Source organism: Balaenoptera ricei, chromosome 5, assembly GCF_028023285.1.
Source record: "Balaenoptera ricei isolate mBalRic1 chromosome 5, mBalRic1.hap2, whole genome shotgun sequence".
Classification (NCBI taxonomy): domain Eukaryota; kingdom Metazoa; phylum Chordata; class Mammalia; order Artiodactyla; family Balaenopteridae; genus Balaenoptera; species Balaenoptera ricei.
Genome location: NC_082643.1, coordinates 111,652,239 through 111,664,287, shown reverse-complemented (window position 1 = coordinate 111,664,287; position 12,049 = coordinate 111,652,239). Strand labels below are relative to the sequence as shown.

General features: G+C 42.4%; 1 long non-coding RNA gene across 2 annotated transcripts in view; it reads right to left on the bottom strand.

The window, feature by feature from the left end:
* Positions 1-12,049, bottom strand: part of LOC132366612 (uncharacterized) — a 111,319-nt gene that overhangs the window by 78,028 nt on the left and 21,242 nt on the right. The window contains exon 5 of one of the 2 annotated variants that reach the window (XR_009503478.1): positions 10,064-10,186. The exons of the other annotated variant lie outside the window; for it this stretch is intronic. This is a non-coding gene — a long non-coding RNA (uncharacterized LOC132366612). Of the gene's footprint in view, positions 1-10,063; positions 10,187-12,049 lie in introns of those variants that run through there. 2 annotated transcript variants of the gene reach the window in all.

Below are 12,049 nucleotides of genomic sequence, written 5' to 3'. Positions count from 1 at the left end.
TTGATGTGAGGTCAGCTTTGGTCATTCTCATATACTCATTAAACAGGTTAATCAACTTAGTGCAGGACATAGGACGGGAGTAACCAAAAATTTATTTAATTACCATTACCCTGAAAGCACCTGCAAAAAGATCTGTTTCATTTGTTGGACGTAGCAAATTGCTGTTTCATTGTCAGTGCATTCTGGAGCTAAAGGTGCCATTTCTGGAATTGTGTGCTTTTTTCAAGCTAATGAAATGTAGATATTACACTAATATCTGTTTGTATTTATTATTAATTAATATATTACTAAAATAGGGGGTCCGGTGTGTGCCTTCCTTTTTTACTCCTTACACATTTCTGTTTCTTGGTTAAAGTAACAAAGCATGGGTTGAATTTACGGATATGTGAATATGTATCATTCTCTTTACATTTGTTTGTCTTCCCTCGAGTTAAGAAGGTGTTACTGTGACACATTCAGCTGAGTAAACTTCATTCATATTCTCCTAATATGTTTTATGAATTACCCACAAGGAAGGACCGTAAATATAAACAACTAGTGTCTACTGTGAATGCTTTAGTAGAAAGACCTGGAAAGACCTGGACTTTAGGTCAAATAGACTTGGATTCAAATGCAGCTCCCTGATCTACAGATGCTCATTTGTGAAATGAAGATAATAAGACCTACTTTGCAGGATTGTTGTGAGGATGTAATAAAATACAGCATATAAAGTGCTTACTGAAGTGTTTGGAACACAGTAAAACTTAATGGCAACTCTTTTTACCATTAAGAAAAAGTTTTATAAGTCACTGAGGAATGTACAACATCACTAATCAGGGTACAATTTTCTTTTCCTCCCTAAAATCTGTATTCAGTGCTTCTCAATGCAAAACCACTGTTGTTGTTGTTTTAATGATGAAACTGAAGATACACTATATATTAAAGTAAATAATGAAAATCCTTCCCCAGACTTCTAAATAATGGGGTCTAAACAACCTCAAGAGGAAGGCATCGTGAGGGGATGTCACAGGCATCCAAATACTTCCTGCGTCATGCCCAAATAAGATACAAGGAGTCCCATCTTTTAGGAGCAAGAGGTGACGTGGGTACACTCGAGGTTAAAAATCACAAGTGGCCCAAATAATCGTCAAATATCCCTTAGGAAAGTACACTTGATTCTTGTTATTTGCAGTAGTTACGTTCTGTAAAATCACTACAAACACTGAATTAACAAATACTGAACCATTGCTACTAAGAGAAATATAGGGTTAGATTACTGTGAGCCTCTGATCGTATTTTTGTCAACCGATCAACACAGAACCTTGTTTTCTGTGTGTTTCTTATTTAATATATATCGTTGATCTCACAGCCAATAGCACTTCAACTCATGCCTGAACAAGGCTTATCTAATGCACATATTTTCTCCATAAGGCACACTATAGCCTTATTGCACATAATAATACCAGCCAGCACTTCAGCACTGTGCTTGGGGGCCATTTTAAACATCAGAATCACCAACACAGAGCACAAAAATGCAAAAAACATGGCACTAACTTGAGCACAAAAAAGACCCTTGTCCTCAGTATGAGGGCAGAAATAAGAATGCAGAGCGTGGGGCTTCCCTGGTGGCGCAGTGCATGAGAATCTGCCTGCTAATGCAGGGGACGCGGGTTCGAGCCCTGGTCTGGGAAGATCCCACATGCCGCGGAGCAACTAGGCCCGTGAGCCACAACTACTGAGCCTGCGCGTCTGGAGCCTGTGCTCCACAACAAGAGAGGCCGTGATAGTGAGAGGTCCGCGCACCGCGATGAAGAGTGGCCCCCGCTCGCCGCAGCTAGAGAAAGCCCTCGCACAGAAACGCAGACCCAACACAGCCAAAAATAAATATAAAAATTAATTAATTAATTAATTAATTAATTTTAAAAAAAATGAATGCAGAGTTTGAGTTGCTCCATCTCAGCTGGGAAACTCATGTCCTGGGCAATTCAAGGGTTCACCACTCTGCCCATGTCTGTGAATGGGTATGGAAGCACCACAAATATTGATTTTGTGGGTACAAATAAATTTTAACCTGTAGGTGAATTCACAGGTACAGAATCCATGAACAATGCAGATCAACTATGTCAGCTTGAAAACGGACCTACCTCCTCTCAGTACGCCCAGCATAGCAAGTCTTTTCTTCATTGTTTGAAGGGAAGCTGTTTCTTTGGGGAACCACCTGATGAAGTTGTTGACTTGAATTCAGGAACCACATTGCATGAAAAGCACTCGAACAAAATTTTAAACACTGGAACAAAAACTCTGGAGACAGAGTGAGGAGACTGAAGTGTGGTACTGAAGGAGTAAACAGACCAGTGGAGTGGAATACACAGCCCACAGAAAAAAGTGTGTTTGTATGGATAATCATCTGCCGCAATACTTGAAATTATTCTTCAAAATAAGATACAGATTAAAGAGCTAAATATTTTATAAACTAGAAAATACAGATAAAATATAAATTGATATTTATCAGATCTGTTTAATAAGGGCATTTTAATTTTTCAATAGTGGTAGAAATTACAAAAGAAAATATCTACAATGTAAAACTTTAAATCTTCTGTTTAAGAAAGATGACTAAAAGTTAAAGTTAACAAAACAAGAAATACATTTTAGCAGACTCTGATGGTTGCCTACCCAATATGCATTCTCTCCTTTTCACTTACTTAACAGAACTCCAGTTCTATTAAAGTAGCAACATATGCAACTAAAAATCCTGATTTAGACATCTTTGCAGAGAGGGGTGGCTATGTGACAAGCTTGGACAGAAGGGATGTGTTGGAGATTGCCAACCAGGGCATCCAGAGAGGCTTCACAAGAGAGACAAATCGCAGCTAGTGCTTGGTGCTCTGCCCAGACCTCTCAGAAACCCTTTATCTGCTCCGGGCGCCCTGCGCTCGTCTCTGTGCTGGCCCTAACATCTGGCACCTGTTACTTTCTTCAGACAGCTACCTCTAGGCTGCAAGAGCCTCTTTGCCTAGATGTCAGAAGGCCCGGGTGTTCACGTCCCCATCCCTTTCCCATTGACTGGGGCAGGAGTCTGCTACTTTCTTGGAGATGGAGACGACACAAACTTGTATAATTCATGCCATGTTCCCCTTGAGTTCAGGCTGAAGCACTCCCTTGCTTGGCTCTATAGTCTTCTCTGTGCTGCTTCTCTTACTCCATCCATTTACTGATATATCCTAGAACTACTTCCTTAGTAAATCACTAACATGTGAATAGGCCAGGGTCTGCTTCTGGTGAATCTGACCTAAGACACATTCCCTTCTATCTTTTGCTCCTTTGCCCTTCACACTGCCACCTTTTTCCTTCCTGGAGCATAGAAGAAATGCCTGGAGGTTCAGCAGCCATCTGGCAACCATGAGGCAATAAGTACAGTGTCAAAGGTCCATACACTAAGGATGATATAGCAGGAAGATGGAAAGAGCCTGAATATCTGATGGTATGACTAGTTGTCATACCAGTCCTGGACTGATACCCTTAGACTTATTTTTGCATAAGACAAGTAAACACCTCACTTGTTTATATGCTTGGTGTGGCATGTAACAATGGGCCCCCCAAAGATGTCCACATCCTAATCCTTTGAACCTGTGGCTATGTTATGTTACATGGCAAAGAGGAATTAAGGGTACAGATGGAATTGAGTTTGCTATTCTGCTAACCTTAAAACAGAGTATTCTGGATTACCCAGGTGGGCCCAATGTAATTCCAAGTGTCTTTAAAAGTGGAAGAGGGAAGCAGAAGAGAGATCAGAGACAGAGAAGATGATGTGATGATGGAAGCAGAGATGGGAGTTATGCTCGTGAGAAGGACTCAACCTGCCATTGCTGGCTTTGAAGACGGAGGAAGGGGTCGTCAGCCAAGGAAAGCAGGCAGGCTCTAGAATCTGGACAAGGCAGGAAACAAATCCTCTCCCCTAAAGCCTCCAGAAGGGACACAGCCCTGCCAACACCTTGATTTTAGCCCAGTGAGGCCCATTTTGGACCTCTGACCTCCAGAACTATAAGAGAATACACTTGTGTTGTTCAAGCCACTAAGTTTGTGGTAATTTAGTATAGCAACAATGGAAAACTAATACACCTATGTATACTTGAAATTTGCTAACAGTAGATTCTAAGCAGTCTCATCAAAAAGAAGGTAACTACATGAGATGACGGATGTGTGAAGTTGACTGTGGTAATGATTTCACAATGTACCACATATCAAATCATCATGTTGCACACTTTAGATATATACAATTCTATTTGTCAATTATACCTCAATAAAGCTGGGGGGCAGAAAACAAATACACCTGCTTTTCTGTTACTTGCAGCCTAATTCAGTCTTAAATGATATTTTTTAACTGAAAATGGTTTATATATATATTTTTTTTAAATTTATTTATTTAATTTATTTATTTTTGGCTGCATTGGGTCTTCATTGCTGCGTGCGGCCTTTCTCTAGTTGTGGCGAGTGGGGGATACTCTTCGTTGCAGTGCACAGGCTTCTCATTGAGGTGGTTCATCTTGTTGCAGAGTACGGGCTCTAGGCACGTGGGCTTTAGTAGTTGTGACTCGCGGGCTCTAGAGCACAGGCTCAGTAGTTGTGGCGCACAGGCTTAGTTGCTCCGCAGCATGTGGGATCTTCCGGGACCAGGGCTTGAACCTGTGTCCCCTATATTGGCAGGCAGATTCTTAACCACTGCACCACCAGGGAAGCCCAATGGTTTACATTTTTGATATAGAAAAATCTTATATAAATCACTGGAAAACACTAAATCTAATAAATTTATGGACGAGGAACACATGTAAGACAAGACTCACAGATGAGGAAGTTAAGGTGCTAAGAAATAACATGGAAATAGGTTTCCATAAAAATACATGAAAAATTTTTAAATATCAAGAGAAAGTCACTGTTATAATATTACATGAAGAAGCAAGACAGAATTTATATTGTATGTTTCCAACTATATTTTTAAAATAAGCCTTGAAAACAAGATTGAAAGGAAAGAATAAAAGGAAAGATTTTAAAATGGTGACAGTTGGGGGTTTTTTTTCCTTCTTTCTATTACTTTTTTGTATAAGTCATATTCAAATGGCTAGTTCTCTCACTCTATTTAGGTCTCTTTGCTAGGAAAAGGAAAATAAACTTTGCTTTAAAAATAATTACAAGGCAGTATACTGTTTCTGATAATACATGGAAGGAAGTGTAAAGCCAAGTGCTGGCACAAAGGAGTGGAGGAGGCTTTGCCTGGAACACTGGGAAAGAGGGGCAGGTAGTTGAGTGGGGTCCTATCCAGGATCACAGGGGGAAAAGGGCACTCCGGGTAGAGGAAGGGCCATGCACAAGTACAGGGTGTTGTTACGGAAGCTGCAGACAGCTGTGACGGCTGTAATGCTGAATGGGAAGGACAGAGCAGTGCAAGATTAGGTAGAAGTAGCCACACCTGAGGGGCGTTTACATCATAAACAGTGGAGTTTGACCTTTACTTTATGGGGAAGTAATTTTTGGCAGGAAAGAGCCATGATCGTATCTGTATTTTATAAAGATTTTTCTGCCACCGTGTAAGAATGGACAGGGGACCAGAGGCAGTGGGATAAGTTAGTGCTATTGCAATTGTCCAGGCAAGAGCTCTGAACTGAAGCACAAACAAGGGAGACAGAATAAATTCAACAGGTACTTGGAGAGTCACAGAGGAATCAGAGGAAGTAGTGAGGTTGACTCTCAGTGTTTACTGAGCATTTTTCTACCAATTATTTCCTAGTCTATAAAGTGAGAGCCAGCACGCATACAGAAAGCCACACAGACAAAGGCACGTCATGTGCAGCTCCACGAATTATCACAAAGGGAGCACACTCATGTGATCACCGTGCCACCAGTCACTTCTTGGATTAGTGGGGCCTCAAAGGAAGTGATAACCACTTGCTCAGGCCAAAAACCTAGCAGTCATCTTTTATTCCTTTCTACCCCTCATATCATACATGTAAGCCATCAGCAAGTCTTGTCAGCTCTACCTTCAAAATATATTCAGAACTCAACCTTCCTCGCCATCTCCACTGGTCCTACCCTCCCCCAAGCCGCTGTCGTTTCCATGGCTCCTGCCTGCCCTCTCTCACTCCACTCTTGCTCCCCAGATCGCTTCTCCATGTAGCTACTGGCACAGTCCTTTTAACATGAGGCCTGTATCATGGTACTCTCTACGGTGGATCGATCTCACTGACCCTAGTTCTTTACTCCTCCCTAGGTTGGTGGCCTTTGCCATGTAACTTTGCAGTGACCTGCCCCACCCCTTTGATTCTGGGCTCAGCTGTGTGTTTCGCATAGTAGATACCATGCAAGCAGAGACTTGAACTGGCTTTCAGCACTTAACCTTTTTTTGTTTTTGCAAAATTGTCCATGAATGGGGAACAATTCAATTCATGGTATCGCCACATCCTCCTGATCTAATCTGCCTTTCCGGATTGCCTTGCGCAGCCTTGCCCTATACATCTGCCATGATCCCAGACTCTCCTAATCTACTCTCTGGCTCTCAGGGTCCTGGCCAGGATCCCACCTTTCCCCTGGGCCCTTCCCTACGCACATTGGCCCATGTTGGTCTCTCCCACTCTGCACAGTGCCTTTTAGCAATCACTTCCCAAATTCCACATCTGGCATCAGGTTAAAGGGAATACCTAGTCTCTCACTATGCACCTGTCTCCCTTCCCATTTCATTCTAGACTTTATTCAGCTGCCCATTCCATCTTTGCCTTGTCCTGGAAACTGACCACTTAGTATCTTTTTGGCTAACTTTGAATCCCTGAGAGCAGGATCTCCAACCCCTGGGCCGTAGACCAGTACCGGTCTGAGGCCTGTTAGGAACCGGGAGGCACGGTGAGCGGCGGGTGAGCGAGCGAAGCTTCGTCTGCCGCGCCCCCCTCCCCGTCTGTGGAAAAACTGTCTTCCACAAAACTGGTCCCTGGTGCCAAAAAGGTTGGGGACCGCTGCAGAGCCATAGTTCAGATCAAAACAATCTTCTGATTTTTTCTATGTCACTTATTTGGAAACAGGACCAACTTACCCATGAGGCACAACGGCACAGTACCTAGAAGCCACAAACATTTATGTTTTAATGTTAATTTATTTAAAAATAAAAACAAAAAAGAAAATAACAATAATAAAGATATAATAATGAATCCAGCCTGGATTATATTCCTCTTTGTACCCTACATTTGTAGAATATATTTTTTTTAATATTTCTTTAATGGAGGAAGGGAAAAATTTCTAAGACAAACAAAAGTCCTAATATGATCCTGGTTGCTTTTGAGTATATTGTCAAAAGCAATAAGTGCTTTTGACACTTATGCAATGGGTGCATAAGTGTTTCAACTTAACTGTAAACTCCTTAAAAATGAGTATGGCCTGGACTTCCCTGATGGTCCAGTGGTTAAGACTGCGCACTTCCACTGCAGGGGGAACGGGTTTGATCCCTGGCCGGGGAAATAAGGTCCTGCATGCCGCGTGGTGCGCCCAAAAAAGAAAAAAAAAAAAGTTAAAAAAAATGAGTATGGCCTTTTTTTACCCATTCATTTTCCCTACAGAAACTGTCTTCTTATCAGACACTTGTTTTAATTGCCTGACCACGTGCATCTTGCTGCCCACGACATAGAAAGGTCAATGGCTGCATTTTCCTTTCTCTATTCTAGCGTCAAAGCTGCAGATGGTAGACTGAGTGAGCCCCGCACAGTTGCTTAATCTACATAAAGACAGTGACGATCACCCACTGTTGGTGGGAAGTTCACAATCAGGTAGCATTCTCACACGTTTTTAGAGGCAAATGAGCGGAGGCCGTAGGTTCTGCTCATTCATCCATTCATTCATTCATATAATGGAATCCTGGCTCCTTTCCTCTTACTAGTTATGTGGCATAGGCAAGTAATTTAAGCTCTTTGCCTAGCTTCCTGAACTAGAAACTGGGGAAGAAATAAGGCGCTCACTTCAGAGGGCCGTGGTGAATAATAAACGAGATAATCCACTTCAAGGCCTAGAACAGTGACTGGTGAACACGCTTGAAATGGTAGCTGTCAATTAATTAGACAAAAAATTGAGTGCCAATATGTTTATTGATTGAATGAACCAACAGTGATCAAACATCCAAAGGCCGTGTCTCTGGGCACTCTTCCTCCCCAGCTCTCCTCAGTTTGAGCACACGGGCTGCTGGAACCCCACATCAATCTGACCCGGCTACGTAAACCAAGCACATTCGTCTTCCCTGGCCTTCAGTGGAATGCAGGCCCTTTGAAGGTTTCTTACCCTGCCAAGTGTCTGCTGACTGAGGAGAGGACTTGTCGGTATCCCCAAGGGTTGGGAGATTACTGCAGCAGCCATCTAACTGGTCTTCCCTGCCCCAGTTTTGCCCCACTTCAGGACGTTCTCCATAGAGCAGGGGACAGATCTTTCTGAAAGTGTACATCAGATCACATCACTTCCCCGATTATCCTTTTAAAGGCTTCTCTTTGAGTTTAAATGACAAATCCTCAGTAACTTGCCAAGCTCTCCATCTTCTACCCCAGCCTGCCTCTCCAGTGTCTCCCTTCCCACCCCCGCCCTCCGATCCACACTCCAGACTTGACCTTAGCTTGTCAGTTCTTCAAGCAGCACTTTCTGTTTATCCCACAGACCTCCTGCCTGCCTCTACCTTGGAGTTCCCTCTGCCTAGAGCAATTTTCTCTTTTCTCTTCCCTTGGCTAGTTCTCACTCCACCTGGGAAATGACTCTGACCCCTAGACCAGATTAGATTCCCCTGCGTTGCTCTCCCACAGCACCCAGTTTTTCCTCCATCATCACTGCAGTCTGCTGTAATTATCTGTTTAATGTCTGGCTTTCCCAGCGGGTTGTAAGCTTTGTGGGGTCACCATCATGCCCGACTTGGTCTTGGCTGTATCCTCAACACCTAACACAGTGAGCGCCTGTCTCATAGTACCTCTCAACACACTGACTGAGAGAATGAATTACTAAATTAAAGAATAAAGTCCTGAGGGGGAAAACCAAAAATGAATCTCCATGCCAAGCCTGAGTCTGCATTCACTAAAACAACACAGGGCTGGGGCCAGAGAATAAGAGAGGTACACAGGTAGCCCCTCTGGGCCTCAGTTTCCTCATCTGTAACCGAGGATACTAAAAAGCCTATTTAGAGGGTTGTTGTGAGGATTAAACGAGTTAATAGAAATAAAGCACTTAGAACAGGCTGGGACATACGCTGGCACCGTATATGATTGTTATTTTTATTGTTCACATGGGGCATTTTTCCTAGGTAGTGTGACTCATTCCACACAGCAAAAGCGGAGGCAGCTTACTGAAGCAAGCACGTGCAGGAGGTGGTGTCTGCAGACTGGAGACGTCCGGCGCCCACCCTAGAGGGGTGCAGGGCAGGGATGGCTGAGGCTGCGCCTCCCTGAAGTACCCTGTTACCTACAACAGGGTGCGGAGGAGAAAGTTACGCGCCTGCTCTGAGGAAATGCACATGAACTCTCTGCTGCATTTTCAGCCCATCTGGAGAGCTGGGCCCAATGCGTATTCCATCTTTATCCTTCCCGGTCCCCAAGAATAACACATCAAAGAGCATGTCTGCATCCCTACAACAGATAACAGCACTGCCATAAGCTTCAGGGTCCACACACGCTACAGATAGAGAGAATTAATAATTTCACATATTTATAAAATATAAATTAACCCAAGAAATATGTAAGTCCAAGTGAAATTCCTGCTTTTTAAAACTGAGCAGAGAAAGACACTTTGATAAATAAAAGGTTAGTGAATTTTCATTATGTGGCATCACCAAATTGGCATTTATCACATGGAAAAATCACTCCTCCCTGATATATAGATGTTGACACACAGAAGCACCAGACTATGGGGGTGGGGGGTATGGAATCCAGACGATAGATTTTTTAATTACATTTGGTTATTTGGTGCCTTTTTCTAAACAATAAAACAGCAAGTAATATGATCAGTAAGAATTCTAGAGGCTCTGGTGCATTTATATAAGCACAGCAAATTACTCATAAAAACCATGGGGCATTTACCTTCGTCTTTGTGTATAATATACCATGTCTGTGTGGAACCCAGTTTGCTTTGATGGTAAACAGCTATTCTCTCTGAAAGCTTGCTTTCTCTTGCTCTGCTCTGTTGAGAGGTTCCCTTAATAGCCAAACTGGTTCTCCCAGAAAAGAGAAAAAGAAAGCAGTGAGAGAAATGTATGTATTAGACTTCTTTCTTTTCCATAATACTGTAATGATAATTTACATTCGTATTCAAAGAGGTAAAGATCCATGCACCAGCTTTGTAGAGAAGCAGTCAAAATGTAAAGCAGTATCTTACACTAAATGTAGCACAGCAAAGAAAAAATTTGTGAGTCTGTTACCCAAAGACATAGTATACTAAAAATTAACCTTTTTCATTCTCAGGTCCCTGACCCCAAAACAGAACAGTATGTATATGTGCAAGAATGCTGCAGATATTTATTTACATGGATTATTTATTACTGGGGTTGGGAATTATTTCGCTGCTAAATAGCCTTGAGGGAGGCTGCGTTTATCTATGAAATATTTCCAAACATATTAAGGACATATTAAGAGCAACTACGTTATTTAGTTGCTCTTTTAAGAGAAGAGAGCAACTAAATAACTTAAGGTTCTATTTTCCTCATAAAGAATTTTCCATTGAAAACCTGAAATAATATCAATAATAATAATTTTACATATATATATATTTATATCAGGATTTTATAACTACAGTAGAAAAAATAAGATTAAAAAAAGAAGAAGGAATCATTAGCATCACCTGCAGGTAAAGAAATATGTGAGCTGAGATGGAAGGCCTTTACATGTAAAGCCAAGAATACTTATTTCCATATTGAAAAATATGTCAAGTTTTGCAGAGATAATAGCATTGACTGAAAAATGTTAATTACGATAAATCTCTCAGAAACACCCTGAGCTAGAATCTCTCCCTCCAGCTCAGGATGGTCTGCAGAGCAGACCAAGGAGCTTGACCCTGTTGTCTGGTCCTTTCGGAATGATCCCAGGTGAACCAGAAAATTTCCCTTTGGCAGCAGAGCCTGGAAGTGGCATCCAGAAGGACCCAAAGTTACCCTTAGCGGAAGCTCTCTAAGGGCCCCATCAGACATGGAACAGTGAGCCAGAGATTCACCCAGAATTAGGCCTGTGAGCTCTGCCCCAGCTGGGGCCACCCGGCCTCTTGGCAACGCCCAGCTGGGCAGACGTTCAAACGCTGCAGCCACACAAGGAGCTCTCTGAGAGAAGAGAAGAGATCCTTCCTGCTCCACACGCCTCCGCCCTCCAGGCGTACCTGAGCCAATTCCATCCTTCCCACTAGCGCACCCAGGAAAACCGAGCCGAGTACCGAATAAAGTAGCAATGTGTGGAAAGAGGAGAGGTTAGAAGAGTGTGTGGTATCTGTACTTGACAGAACCCTTATTACTGAAACTTCTTCCTAGACCTTTTCCTTCACAGCGTACAAATTATGCTGCTAATACCAATCTGTGGTCTAGAGGGATGTGCTGGATGTAAAGTTTATTTGAGACCAGGGAGAATGGGAGACGGCCAGTGTATACAAACTACCTTTTATTAGAAATTCTATTGTACTACAGGCTATGCATGTGTTATCTCTGGAAGTTTCTGTGATCATTCCATTCTATAGAATCGAAGCTCAGAGACGTTAAGTAACTTGCTCAAGCTCACACAGCTGGTAAGTATCTGAACTAGGTCTGAACCCAGATTTGTAAGACCCCATGCTTTTAACCACTGAAAAAAAAGCCCATCTTTGTAGATTAGGCAAATGTGGACAGTAAGAAAAAGAACCCGTTTACTGATTTAACAAACAGTGGTTTCATCAAAATACATATGACAACCTTATCAATAGCATTTGAAGGAGAGACATTCCAAAGGCACAAAGAAATGTTGGTTTGCCTTAATATTAAACACGCGCACATACGTACACACACGTTTAGGTTAGATTAATGGAGCAGTGCAAATACAGGAAGGCACATGTAGGG